At 45.5% G+C, this 15,062-nt stretch overlaps 1 non-coding gene across 1 annotated transcript; it reads left to right on the forward strand.

Moving 5' to 3' along the window:
* The first annotated feature begins 7,614 nt into the window (after nt 1-7,614).
* On the forward strand, nt 7,615-7,686 carry Trnae-uuc (transfer RNA glutamic acid (anticodon UUC)). The gene has a single exon. It is a non-coding gene; the product is annotated as a tRNA-Glu (tRNA).
* The last annotated feature ends 7,376 nt before the right edge of the window (nt 7,687-15,062 follow it).

Below are 15,062 nucleotides of genomic sequence, written 5' to 3' on the forward strand. Positions count from 1 at the left end.
TGAAGACAAATGAGAGGAGCATGTTTTCTTTTCTTCTGGTGACGCAGCAGGGGACATTTTCATCTTGACAGCATCTCGCCTCTCTCCACCCCTTCCCGAGACAGTTTGGCATCTTTCCACTCAGCACCTCGGGTTCAAAGGAATCTGCCTGATGAGAACCAGGCTGTGGCTGGAACTCGCCCCGCCCTGTGTGCTGGAACATTCTAGGTTTTGTTGACCTCGGCAGGAAAACCTGGGCACCATGGGAAGGAAGCTTTGGAATGGAGCAGATCTGAGAGTGAACCCGGTTTCCAGCACTTCCACCAGCCACAACCTCGGGCAGCTGGCTTCCCTTCTCTGATCCTGTTTTCTCCTCTGTAAAGTGGGTTGGGATGAATCCCTGAGCCCAGTTGTTAACTTCCCAGGGGTGGAGACCGATGCTGTGTCCCCTGGTTAGAGAGGGAGTGCTGGTGTAAAGACACGTGGGGAGTAGACACCCAGGACAAGGTGATCAGACCTCCAGGAGAACCTGAGTGACGTTCAGGATCCCATTGATCCCGGGTGCTGCGCTGCATCCCACCCAAGTGACTCTACCCAGCAGGTGACTCCATTTACCAGGGTCCCTGCAGCGTCTGCAGCTGCTCCTCAAGCCTCTACCTCCTCTCCTCTCACCTTCTTTCTACCTCTTGGCTCTGTTCTTTCCCTGGCTGTCACTCAGCCCCTGAGGCTCCTGCATGTGTCTCCCCTCCTGCCAGATGGTGACCTTGGGACAGAAGGGCTCCCAGGCCCAGTAGTGTGTGTTGGGGGGTCACAGGTACACAGTGGGGTCACTGCGCTCAAGAACCTATCAGGGTGGTTGGTCTTAGTGAAGAGCCAGGGCTGGGTGGCTGCTTATTGACCTTTTTGCCGATGAGGAAATGGACTCCTCAGAGGATTGGTGAGTGACAGCAGGCATCACACTCAGGGTGTCTCCAAACCCTGCTGAGGTGCTCTGCTTCCTGCTTCTCTACACCCACACAGGGTACCCAGATAGGAGGGGCTTCTCCTGACTCAGCCTGCTCTCGGCTCCTGCCCTGATCTGACCTGAGTGCCCCCGACCATAGACCCTTCAACTTGAAACCCTCCCCCATCTTAAGCCCCCAGCCAACCCCTGATGAATTAGACAAAGAGGGTCCTGGTCTCCCTGAGGCCCTAGGGAACTGGCTCCTATCATGAGGGTCAGAGTCCTGAGAGACTAGAAGGGTCTGGCCCAGGTTTATAGCCCTGTGCTAAGAGCTAAGGGAACCAAGATCCAGCAGAGAGGTAAGTGGTCAGCTGCTGGTCAGAGAGGGCAGCCCAGGTGCCCGTGAGGGACCAGCATATGCAAGGCCTCTACTTGAATCTTCCACTTAGGACCCTCAGTCTGTAGTTGATCAGGTTTTGGGACCCAAACTGGAACACACGGGCAAGTATATCATGTTTAGAGAATGAGACAAAAGATTCAAAATCAGGTCTGCCCTGGAAAATCCAAGACTTATTGTGGTATGCGGGGTGAGTGGTGTGTGGTTGGTTCCAACTTCATCTGAGAGCTCAGTCAACCACAGGTGGCTGGGGGCCCAGGAAGGAGGCGGCTCTTGCAAAAAGATAAGGGCCACACTTGGGAGAGGTGCTCTCCACAGAGCAGGGGGCCCCAACTGCTTCTCACTTCCGGTGGTGAACTCTGCTTCATTTGTAAGATCAAGGGAAACAGGACCCGTTACCTTCTTCTTTTCCTCCAGCACTTGTCTCCATCACGTGTCTCCTCAGCCCCTGAAGGTCTGAATAGGCTCAGATTTGTCCTCCCTCCCCAGCTTTCCAGGAGGACCAAGTGTCCAGCCAGTCCTCTCATTTGCATTAGGAAAAATGGAGGCCGTTGGGAGGATCATGGAGCAAATGCAGAGGCTGTGTGAGATCAGCCTGAAGGCTTCTCAGAACCAGTTGGTTATTGATCCCCAAGAAGACAGTGCTAGGGGTGCAAACAGACCCTCCAGCATGGAATTAATCACTTTAGGAACTAAGACACACAAAAAGGCCAATTCCTACTCAAGAAGCACGTGGTTCTCTTATAGGTCAAAGAAGAGAGCAGATTGGGGCTGAACTTCAACCCAAGCTGGGCTCGCCAACCATTATGCCTTGGCAGGAGTTGGATGAGAAACTTTTTGAAATTTTGCACCAAAGGGGCTCTGTGGGATAGGGAGGACCCTAGGCAGTGAGGACCCCTGAGATGGGCGAGCAAGACAGAGTTCTTCAATGTTGAGAGGATAGCAACAGGGAACAATCATTTGTCATGCTTCTGAGGACAGAAAGCAGCGCCCTGGAAGGAGCAGGGGGAGGAGATGCAGGATGTCTGGGAAGGCTGGAAAGAGGCCCCATCATAGCCTAAAGCCAATGCATCGATGATGGGGACAGCCAGAGCTAGGACTGGCAATGAGGTTCTCCCTCCCCCAACCCCAGGCTGTCACAGAGCATTATGGTGCCCTTGCAGCCTGTCCCCTATAAAACAGCCTGGTTGGGATTTAACATCCCTTGTGCTTATTTGACAATGTCTGTCCCTCCCTCGAGGACTGGACACTTCTGGAGGCAGAAGTATTTGTTCTCTTATATCCCTTTGTAGCCACGGCATAAATGATTGTTGAGCAAATGAATGAAGGGATGAGTGGATCAGTCACCATAGGAGGCAATTTGATGAAGAAGTTTTATGTTTGCTTTCAGTTTCCAATTCCCACTGGCAAAAAGTAATATATTTTGTTTTTCTCTGTCTCCCCAGTTCCAGAGGTAGAGGAATAGCACCCCTTAAGAATAAGAGATTGGAGGGCTGGGGTGTAGCTCAGTGGTAGAGCACTTGCCTAGTGTGCGTGAAGCCCTGGGTTTGATCTCCAGATTGCTGTTCCTCTCCAATAGTCTTTCTTTTCTCTCATCTTTTGCTTTCTTCATTGAGTTTCTGATTGTGGAAATGAAATATAATCATTATAGGAATTCTTCAAAGTTGGGGGGGGAAGCATGAAAATGCTGGGGGTGGGAAAAACCCACTCCTGACCCCCACTGTGAGGAGACTTGGTGGTCAGCTTGTTGGCTGCAGGACTCTGAAGGGGCACAGTAAGTGAAGTTGAAGGCATACTCTTGAGGCCTCCCTCCCAGCTGCCCCCACCTGTGGTCATTTCCCAAGTACACCAAGGGGCCATTCCCTTACCATCTCCAATGTTCTGGGGAGCTTTGGAAGAGCTGTCCTTCCATTTAGCAATGGAAATGATGAAATGCCTTTGGACTTGAACTTCTCACCTGCAACCTGAAGCCAAGCTTTCCTGCAAGCAGGAGTCAGGTGAGCAGTATTTAGGATTATGGTAATCTCCTGCACTGCTATCCTCTTCCAATTTTTCTAAGTTGCCTTTTAAACTGATTTCCTTGATGCTGTTTGAGTCAGCCTTTTCGCTGCTATGACTAAAGGATCTGACCAGCACAACTGTAATGTTTGTAGGGGAGGAAAAATTTACTTGAGAGCTCAGGTTTCAGAGGTCTCAGTACACAGAAGTCTGGCTCCATTCCTCAGGGCTTGAGGTGAGGCAGAACATTATGGTGGGAGAGTGTGGCACAGGGAAGCAGCTCACATCTGGGTGGCCAAGAAGCAGAGAGACTACAGCTCCAGATATAAAATATATAACCCATAGCCCTACCCCCAATCAACCACCTCCTCCAGCCATACCCCACTGAGCCATACCACTCAGTTAATCCCATCAGAAATTAATCACTGATCGGGTTAAGACTCTCACATCCCAATCATTTTCCCCCTGAACTTTCTTGCATTGTCTCACGTGTGAGCTTCAGGGACACCTCATATCCAAACCCTAACACACTTCCTAGCAGTTGAATCAGCATATCACTAAAATGAATGATGAGACTTCTTCAAAATGACTGGCTTACAGTTTTTATAAATTCTGGATTTCTAAGATGATAATGGTTCCTTTGGAATTACATGGTACTTTGTAATTCTTGAGAATTACATGGGTACTTTAGAAGCTATTGAAGAAATACAGGTAAGGATGGGAACAGGTTTTATCTGCATGCCCAGAAAAACCTGTACAATGGCGATTGCACCCCCAGGAGTTCTGCTGAGGATTCTGAGACCACGTCCACACTCCACGGGAAAAAATGAAGTGGTTGGTGGTTGATTAGTGATGTCTGCTGGGGAAATGGAATGGGGGTATGGGATGGAAGCTTTTCCTGTCATCCCTGAACATAAGGTCCAGGCCTTCAAGGAGCTTAATTGATTTCTATTAGAAAAGCAAGTTAAAATCAAAGGCAAACCATACATGCTAAAGTGAGTTATAGTGTAAGATTTCTCTCATGGGAAAAAATCAAAATGGGCTGGAAGACTTTTGGAAGAGGTGGGCGGGGGCTGGTCCTGAGACAAAATCTAGACAAAGGCTGGGTGGGGAGGAGACAAGAAGACAGAGCAGATTGAGGAATGAATTTTGTTGTGTCACATTTCACATAGCTCCAAACTATAACTACTATCCACTTTACATTATGATGAGATCATCCTCCTCAGGGTAAGTACAAAATTTTAGAATATATATAAGCTGAACTTATAAGATAAGTTAAATTATATTTAGAACAGAATAAAGATGCATTTGAAAATTTAAAGGGACAACTACCACTTTTAAGCTTGTGCAATGTTTAAAAAGAAAAAAGAATAACGTAACAAAAACCTGCGGAGAGTGAAGATTTTTGTCATATTTGCCTCCAGACTCTTTTTGTTTTTAAAGAAATAAAATATTGCAGATAAAACTTCAGTCCCTCTATCAGCCTGTCGATCTCCCCAGGAACAACCACTACAAGAAATCTGAAGTTTATTCTTCAAGTTCATTTGAAATATTTTTACATACCGACCTGTGTACACACAGACATTTCTCAACTCTTTTTCATTCCTTTATTGTCAAGAAGTCAAGCCAACACCCTCTACTTGCCAACCACATCTCATAAAGCATTTTCTTTAGAACCTCTTAGGAACTTTCTGCACCATCTTCTCCACTTCTCCCCCACATTCCCCTGCTCCTTCCCCCTTAAATATACTCCTTCTTTTTTCTCTCAGGATAAATCTTATACTTTTCTTTCTTTACTTTCTTCAAGTCCTCTCCATATGAGTTTTCCCTTTTTTTGAACCCCTTAAATTCTGGTATGTTGGACCTGGCCTACATGACAAATGCAGTAGTCAATTTTCGTTACTGTAACAAAACACCTGAGATAACCAACTTAAAAATAAGAAAAGTTTATTTCTGCTCACAGTTTTTGAAGTTTAGGTCTATAATTGATTGGCCCTATTGCTTTTGGATCTATGTTGAGGCAGCACATAAGGGCAAAAATATGTGGTAAAAGAAGCTTCTGACCTCGCAGCAACCAGAAGTAAAGGGAGAGAAAAGGGTCAGGGCAAGATCCTAACAGCCCTTTCAAGGGCATAGCCCCCAATAACCTAACTTCCTTCCTCTAGGCCCTGCCTCTTAAAGGCACGGAACCTCCCAATAGTGCCACAAACTAGCAACCAAGCTGTTAACATATGAGCCTCTGGGGACATTTCAGCTCCAAACTATAACTACTATCCACCTTTATACAAAGGGTACTCCCTGTTTTATTGAGAATTTAAGTAAATTAGAGAATAATAAGAGAGGCCACATCTTCTCTTGCATTCATCATACTCTTTGGCACAAGGTTAGGCTTAAAATAAGAACTCAACAATTGTTGATGCGTGAATAAAATCATTCTTAAGGGTTTTTCTATATCAAGAATCATAGAAAAATGATTGACTGTTCTCTTTTTATATAAAAAGTGATTTTTTAACTCTGGGTCTACAGAACTCAAGAACTACAGAACTCTGGGTCTACAGAACTGTAAAAATATGGTGTCTGTAGACCCATATTTCAATATAAATTGATTCCCCTGTAATCAAATGCATTTTATTTTATTCACTTAAAACCATCATTCTGATAAGGGAGCCATAGATTTCACTAGGGTACTAAAAGGGTTACATGCCACCAAAACAAAAAAGGGGGCTAAAAAAATCCCTGTAACCTAATACCTAGTCGGGCATGTTGCTGCCAAGAATAGGCATCATATTTCCCAGCCTTCTCTGACAAATATGGTCTCATATAAACAGTAATTTCATCAGAAAGCCCTTGGACAGAGAGAGTATTTTCTTTTCTCCCTCCTCATCCTTTCTTCTTCCTGAACTGAAGACATAATTGCTAGAGCCCCTGTGGCTATTTTGGGCCTTGGGAATGGAAGCCGTAGGTAGCAGTGCAACAGGAGAGAAGACTTGGTTTCTTACCAGCATGGAGGACTGCACCAGGCCTGGTCGGACAACCTCCAGACTTCTTAAGTATGAGAGGGAAATCAACTTCTGGTTTACTTAAGCTACTGTTACTCTGGGCTTCTCAGTTACTTGCTATTGGGCCTTAGCTGAATTAATGCAACAAGCCTTTCTGGAGCTAAAGAGAAAATGGTGCTATTTATTTAAAAGACCAAAATTGTCCCTCCTTCTAGGGAAAGAATCATTTCCAATCTAGACCATGACTCTCTTAGTGCCTCACCCTATATCTAAACAAAAGTGAATTATGCTAGGACATATTTTATTCAGTGTTTATATTTTTGATAGAATGAATGAACTTAGTAATTTTTTGAATCTTTCATTTTTTCAGCTACTTTAGTCTACTTTGGTCTCCCTCAAAGATAGCATGCACGAACAGCCTGGCTTTGTGCCCATTAACTCTCCCCCTACCACTAACTCTTAATTTATGAAAGTGACTTTAAGAACGCATCTTAAGAATTTAAAAAGCCGAGTAGTAGTAAAGATTTTTCTGGCATGCCATTATATTATTGATGGACTCCATATGTATACACACACGTATCTGTACATATATATCTGGGTATATATCTATGTGTATACTTCTGTGTGTGTGTGTGTGTGTGTGTGTATATATATATATATATATATATATATATATATATATATAACATCATAATTATCAATAATACTTTTTAAGGATGCTGTAATTATAGAATAACTATTTGTAATAGAGAGCTATAGAATAATAGCTCCTGTCTTCAAAATAGACCATAAGTTATATATATGAAAAGATAATAGCATACAATATATACCATACAAAAGATGCAATCAAAAAGTGATATGTAATTCAGAAAAAGGACCAACTAAGGTCCTTGGAGAAAGAATATGGTTTTGATAAAAGCACAGGAGGAAAGACTAGAGAATGAAGACATAGGTTGACCAGCTGGTTGGAGCAGAAGTCTAGCTCAAATGGTTTCCTTGCTATAGATGCTTCCTGATCCCTCCAGGTGGAATTGATGTATCTTTCCACCCAGCTTCCATACAGCTCTGTGAATGCTTCTCATACCACACATACCACAGGAGGATGACAGTCCTCTCAGGACAGGGACATTCTTGTTTTTTATGAGCCTTGCACCTACCAGGTCTGCAGAAACATTTGTTAGTTTGACTTCTAAAGTTTTGATAAATAAGTTTTGTATCTGATGAGTGTTTGTTCTGCATCTTTAAACACACCATACCCTCCTGGCATTTTCTCTAAAATTACATCAAGGAGGAGGGGGAGGGATGTAGCTCAGTGGTAGAGCACATGCTTTTCATGCATGAGGCTCTGGGTTCAATACCCAGCACCCAAATAAAATAAAACAAACCATGTTTTTTGTTAAATGGTTTTAAAATACCTAGGTAAACATAAAAAAAGGAAGCTTGAATCCATATCCCAAGTCCAAGCATCCAAAGATAAGACATATGCACTCTGAACACTTCAGTGTGTACCCTCACATGGTCACACTGACGGGCTTCCCTTTTATTGAGTCTGGCCCAGAAAACTGCATCTAATGTCCCTGGAATGGCTGGCCTGACGTTTGTAAGATGTAGTGAGTACATATTCACTTCAGAGTGTGCTGATGCGAGGTCCCCAAGCAGGGACCCAGAGGCTGAAGTGGGCAGTCAGTGGGTGAAAGAAGTCAAGACCTTGCTTGATGGATGGGATGACAATCACAAGAGAAGTCAGTGCTTGACAGGCACCTGAGGGTCCTGAGCAGGGGGAACAGAGGAGAACCTTCTCAGAGAGCCTAAGAATATCGCCTTGCAGGGTTCCTAGGCAGCTTCACCTGATACTGTTTAGTGCACAAAACACTATCATTAAATTGGCTTCCTTCATGAAACATAAAATTAACCATTTGGTTGGTTTATTTGTCTGTTATGAGACTGGGGTTGAACCCAGGGCCTTGTGCATGCTAGGCAACCACTCTACCCTGTGCTAATCCCCCAGCCCTAAATCAATCATTGTAAAGTAAACAATCTGTCACCTCGAATGTAGTTCCAAAATATTCCCAGTGCACCACAGTGACACTCTGTACTCATTTGGCAGTTTTTTCCTCATTTCCCCTGCCCCCAGCTTCCTCTGACAACCCCAATCTGTGTTCTGTCCCTATGGATTCTTTCTACTCTAAATATTTCATGTAAACGGAATCCAGTGATATGTGACCTTTTGTGCCTGGCTTGTTTCACTTAGCATAATATTCTCAGGACTCATCCCCAAGATAGCATGTCCCTTTTAAGGCTGGAGCATATTCATCCATTGATGGATATTTGAGCTGTTCCCTTATGGTCTCTGTAAAGGGAATATTTGCAGATGTGGATATTTATAGTCAGGGCCTCATGGATAGAGGGCAGATGTCCATTTGGGGTTACCATGGTTAGGCCTTCAAGTGCCCCTGGGCTGATATATTGTGGGACTCAGAAAGACTCAATACGATCACACTCCATGTTTGTTTTCCAGCCTTCCTCTGCGCGATGATCAGGACAGAGAAGATGACCTCTATCTTATAGATGAGGAACCTGAATTCCAGAAATCAGAAGTCAAATGATCTGGCTGGTCAGGTCAGGTTGTGCCCCCAAGCCTCTGTCCAAATCCCCACCTCCTCAGAGGGTTGCCATTGACAATGACCCACAGTGAAAGAAGTGGACTTGAGTAGGAGGGAGATTTGTGTGTCAGGAATAAATCTTGTTGCGAATCAATGGAGGCGAACAATTGCAAGTCTGTTCACGCAGGAATGAGACTGGTCCCCAGGGACAGGGGATGCTTTTCTTAACCCAAACACTCCATCCTCATTGTTCTCCTTTGCTGCCCACCCAGAAAAGCATCTGACCAGCACTTCACATTTCATCTCTACAGATCCTGCTTCCTGGGGACCTGGGAAGGTGGTTGTCCTGCACATGGTGGGTGTAGGGTGGGTACAAAATGTTCTGTATGGGAGGCAAGCAGTGCACAGTCTTCTGACAGAGATGCTTAGGCAACGAATTTCGAAAAGAATGAGTGAGTGTATACAGGAACAGGGTACAACGCACTTTAAAATCTTTTGCAGCTTTTTCTGCTAGACGACTTATTCTTTCTGTCTTAAAAACAAAGGCAAAAATCTCTATCAAGGCTGGGTGCCGTGGCACCCACCTGCAATCAGGCTCAGGAGGCTGAGACAGGAGGATCGTGAGTTCAAAGCCAGCCTCAGCAAAAGCAAGGTACATAGCAATTCAGTGAGACCCTGTCTCTAAATAAAATACCAAATAGGGCTAGGGATGTGGCTCAGGGGGTGAGTGTCCCCAAGTTCAATCCCTGGTCTCCCCCGCTTCAAAAAAAAAAATCTCTATTGAACAGTGGCCATGGACTGTTGAGTGTCCAAGGCTTTCCCCTTCTCCAGGAGACAAAGAAGAGCAGAGCCCAGATGAAGCAGGCTTCCTCCTTCCTTCCCTCCCCACACCAAGCAGCTACACAGCTTCACCTCCCGGCTCTCATTAGGATTCCAGCAACTCTTAAGGTTTGACCTTGGATATCAGAACCCCTTTCAGACTTTGTGACCCCACAAAACAGGATTTAGATTTCTCCCTTTTGCTCTCCAGAAACCCAGCTGGCTAGACGGGGGTCGGGGGAGGAGGGGTTCTGATTGTATTCCCTGGCTTCCTGTTCTCATCCCTAAGAAGGTGCTACGGATGATCTCAACCGTGTCAAGATGGGCAATCAATTCTCATGCAAGCAAGAGGCCCAAAACACCCGGGCTGGGAGCTGGAGTTGGAGGGATCAGGAGAGGAGAGGGAAATGAGAAGTCCAAGGCTGAAATACTGCAGGCCAACCAAACATCTTTTGCTCTTTTCCGGCCCTAAGAATAAAAGCTCCCTGATAGGGCTGTGCTCTTCTTTCCTATTATGGTCATGTGGTTTGGGCTGGAGGAACAATTGTTCCCAATAAACAGAGGTGGGCAGCCTGGCTCTCCTTTTCCTTTCCTTTGGGAGTCATTTGGGCTGCAGTGACCCTGGAAACCATCCCCGCTACGGATTAGACTTTGTTTGAATTAATAAAATCTTGCGGGGGTTTATTGCTGTTTTTAGGACCCAGCCCCTTATTTGGTTTGGGGAAAGGACACTTTCCTGCTGATTCATAGCACTTCTGTTGAATTGAGCACAAGGAGGAGACAAGGACATGGGGAGGCTCTGAATGAGGGGACAAAAGAGCCCAGCAAAAAGACAAAAAGGTGGGACACACTCTGTTCTGGTCTGGATTAAGCACAACAGATTATGTGAACCTAGTTATCATCACTTAGATGAGAGGGGGGCTTTTGGAGACAGTTTGTCCTGGTAGAGTTTGCTTATCATAAGGAGAAACAGGGTGGTCATAATGGAAAACCTTTATGGTCAGATCCATGGGTTCAATTGTTGACTCTCTGACCTACTGGCTGTGCGCCCCAGGGGAATCATTTTGCCTCTCTGAGCCTGGGTTCCTCACTTGCAAAATCAAACTAAGAACACTACAGGAGACAGATGGCCCATGGAACAGGTTAGTGTGGAGCGGGACACAACCAGGGTGTGGCAGGCCAGGGAGTCAGCATGGGGCCTCTCAGGATCACAGTTAACTTGGCAAAATTATCACAGGTTAGGGTCAGTTATAAAGGCTCAGGAACCTGATGTCACTCAGAGTGAGGGTATCTAATTAACATTAACCTGATTCCCAGAGACTGATGGATAAACCAGAGTACCCAGTTATTGATTCAAAGCGACAAAACCAGTAACTTGGAGGGCCATCTGCTCCTGTGCATAGTCGGAGCATTTTCAGTTGGTGGGGGTATAGTTGGCTCAGTTGAGGAACAAGCAGAAAACTGGAGGTATTGTTTTCACGAAATGATCTGTTATCTGCTTACTCCTTTAATTTCCCACAAGTGTCCTGGTTTTCATGCCACAGCCACAGCCAGCAGCTTGCCTTTTCACACATGTACCACATTCTCTATCGCACGTATTTGTCAGGTTCTACCCACCATCCTTTGCCCCCCAGACAATGCTTCCTAACAATGCTGAAATTTGTATCTAAGCATCTCTCTCTTTCTTTTGCACACACATATCCATGGATGTCAGGGAGACCCATTCTATTTTCAGCTCCAGCCCTAATCTGGATCACGGATGGCCAAAAAAAAAAAAAAAAAAAAAAAAAAAAAAATTACCTGGGGTAGGCCATCACTCAAGGCAGATATATGACTTCATTTGACAAGGTCAGGGCAGATCTTTGGAATCTTGCTGGGGATAACATGGGAGGAGAAGTGCTGTCTCTTCTTCAGGCCCCTGTAGTTTGTGGACTGTAGCTGTAGCTGTAGCTGACTTGCCTCACTGAGAAAACTAAGGGTGCAGTTGACACACAGAGGAAGGAAGAACATAGAAAATCATAGACAAGTCATTTGGAGTTCTGATCAAGCCATACCTGAAGCCCAGTTCTTCTAGATTAATGATTCTCAATTAGTGGGGAGGAAGTTTAGGTGGATAGTATTGTCCCTTGGGAAATTTTTGAATGTACAGAGCTCTTTTCTTTTTTTTTTTTTTAAAGAGAGAGTGAGAGACAGTGAGAGAGAGGGAGAGAGAGAGAGAATTTTTAGTATTTATTTTTTAGTATTTGGCGGATACAACATCTTTGTTTGTATGTGGTGCTGAGGATTGAACCCAGGCCGCATGCATGCCAGGCGAGCACGCTACCGCTTGAGCCACATCTCCAGCCCTGTACAGGGCTCTTTTCATCATAACAACAATTGGAGCTATCACTGTTTCATTTACAGGTATTAAGAACATTCTGCAATGTGTGGGCTACCCACAAGGCAGAGAACTGTCTACAGTCCTGCAGCACTTGGATATGTCTTACCCAACATCAATATTGATGAAAATCCTGTTGTTTTACTTTGGGTTATCTGAAAGCAGAGCTTTCAATATAGGTTTATAATTAGTGTATTTGGGAGATGACTTCAAGATGTAGGGAGAGCATGATGATTAATTTTATGTGTGTATGTTATTGGGCCCTGGGGTGCCCAGCATTTGGTAAGACATTATTCCAGGTGTGTCTGTGAGGGTGTTTCTGAATGAGACTGATATTTAAATGAGTAGGCTGAGTAAAGAGACTGTGTGCCTCAGTATGGGTGGGCTAGAGAGAATTCTGTCTTCAAGCCGTAACATCTGGAACATCTGTTCCAGATGCCTTCTGTTGCTTTTGGGCTTGGACTCAGTTGGTTCTTCCACTTCTCAGAACGGAATGTACACCATCAGCTCTTTGGGGTCTCCAGCTGGCTGATTTGGGACTTCTCAGCTTTCATAATCATGCAAGCCTGCTCCTCATAATGAATCTGTGTCTTATTTACCTGTCTCATAGATAGAGACAGCCTTCCCTGGAGAAACCAGGTGTAGTGAGCCTGGGAACGAGACCAGCTTAGGGGCTGGGCTCCACCCTGCTTGAAGACTGCCAAGTGGTAGACCCTCGTTGGGTTCCCTGTTGGCTAAGCTCATATTCTTCTGATCGGAGCCATGTGCTGGGAGAGCAGAGGTGCCCCAAAGGACACCAGTGAAGGCTCTTAGGAGAAGATTAGCAATTTGCCTGCAGCTGAGGTGGACCCTGGAGTCCAGCAGGGCAGCGTGCCCAGGGCTGCAGGGGACTGAGCAGTCATGGATGCATGAGGCTCATCAAGGCAGCCTTGCCTGCGAAGACAGCTGCTGAGAAGCCTCGGTGAAGCCCTGGGTTATTGGGATCTCTCGGAACCTGGTCCTCCAGCTCCTTGTTGATGGCATGGGTTCCCTGGTCCCTCTCCAGGGAATCCCGGTCTTCACTCTGCTCCTCTCGTTCCTGCTCCTTCCTGGCAGCTTCTCTCCTTTTTGTTTCTCCCATCAGACCTCCCTCCTCGCTGCCCACAATTCCTGAGTAGAATCCATCTGGTTCCTGCCTTGTCCCCAACACTCAGCTGAGTGATGCCCAGATCTGATCATGGATCAAGGTTCCCCTTGGAGCTCTGTAGCCACTGGCTCAGGTGATGCCACTTCCTCTCCGGGAGGGTAGGAGGCAAGCCCTGGAGCAGAAGAGGAGGATGCCAGCAGCATTTGCTAGTTGGTATGCCTACTGAGGGAGAATGACATCAAAAGAAGTTGTGGGACTGGCTCAGTTTGGTGTTCCATTTGTTTGTGTGTTTCTCTCTTCCACCTGCCCTTCCTTCCCTTCCTCCCTCCCACCCTTCCTTCTTTCCTTCCTTCCTTCCTTCCTTCCTTCCTTCCTTCCTTCCTTCCTTCCTTCCTTCCTTTCTTCCTTTCTTTCTGGTATTAGAGATTAAACCCAGGGGTGCTCTAGCACTGAGCCACACTCCCAGTCCTTTTTATCTTTTATTTGTAGACAGAGCCTCCCTAAGTTACTGAGGCTGTCCTAGAACTCGCCATCCTCCTGTTTCAGCCTCCAGAATGGCTGGGGTTACAGGTGGACGCCACCTGTGCACAGCTCATGTGTTTAATTTTTAAATATCATCCAAGAGCATGTTAAAAGAGAAATAATTTCCTGATTCAAATGGATCCCCTCATTGTCAAAGAACCTACATTTCTGGGAGAAACAGCTTTGGTTTCTTCTTGGTCAGCCCAGGAAAATAAAAGAGTGACATTAATCTTTTTTCTTTGCTTTGCTGGTGCTGGGAATGGAACCCAGGTTCTCCTGAATGCAGGGCTAGCTCTCTACCACTGAGCCACACCCACAAGCCCCAACTTCAGTGTCTCCTTGTTTCTTGTGACCCTGGGAAGGGCTCCAAATCTGATGGAATTCTTTTGATCATGGGGAGCCGGAGGGATTAGTCAAACTCTTCTTCATTGTAACAGTAATCACACGGGGGAGTGTGAACAGAGCTTTAGCCTGCTCTAGGCTCAGCCTCAGCTCACAGAGACGATCTCACTTACCATCTTGCACTTCCATGTGCTATATAAAGTCACCCCCTCTTACACAGAAATGGAAGCAAGAGGGACTTTCCCAAGCTCACACAGCCTGTAGCTGGCAGTACTAGAGGTTAACCCCTGAGGAAAGGAATAAAAGGGGAAAAGAAGGAGGAGAGGGAAAGTTACAGAGTGGAAAAAATATTTAGGAGCAAGGAGGTGTAAAGGATTGCTCACCAGCAAGGCACATTTTATACTAAAATCATAGACATTGGTCTTTGTTTGTTTGTTGTAGTGCTGGAGATAGAACCCAGCACCTCCCACGTGCCAGGCAAGTGCTCTACCACTGAGCTACATCCCAGCCCAATACTGTGGGTTTTTTTATTTGTTTGTTTGTTTAATACATTGACTGGGTGACCGAATAGAATCATATGTTGTCTTTTCTCCAAAACAATAAACAAACTCCCTCTTATGAAAATAGGGCTGCAATAACAATTAGACACAGTATTCTGGAAAAACACACATGATGTTTCACTACCCTGTGGAACTTCAGAGATCAGGGTGAGACAAGTCAGTAGAGGCTTTGCTGAGCTTCAGGCTGTGATGGAAAACTGTCCTTGGGACAGTCATCCCTCTGTACCATAGGGGATCGATTCCTAGACCCCCAAGGATACTGAGATCCATGGATGATCAGGTCTCTTATATAATTTGCATATAACCAAGCACATCCTCCCATATACTTTATTTAGTTTTTTTTTTTTTTTTTTTAATGTGGTGCTGGGGATCGAACCCAATGCCTCATGCGTGTTAG

This window comes from Urocitellus parryii, chromosome 9, assembly GCF_045843805.1.
Source record: "Urocitellus parryii isolate mUroPar1 chromosome 9, mUroPar1.hap1, whole genome shotgun sequence".
Taxonomy (NCBI): Eukaryota; Metazoa; Chordata; class Mammalia; order Rodentia; family Sciuridae; genus Urocitellus; species Urocitellus parryii.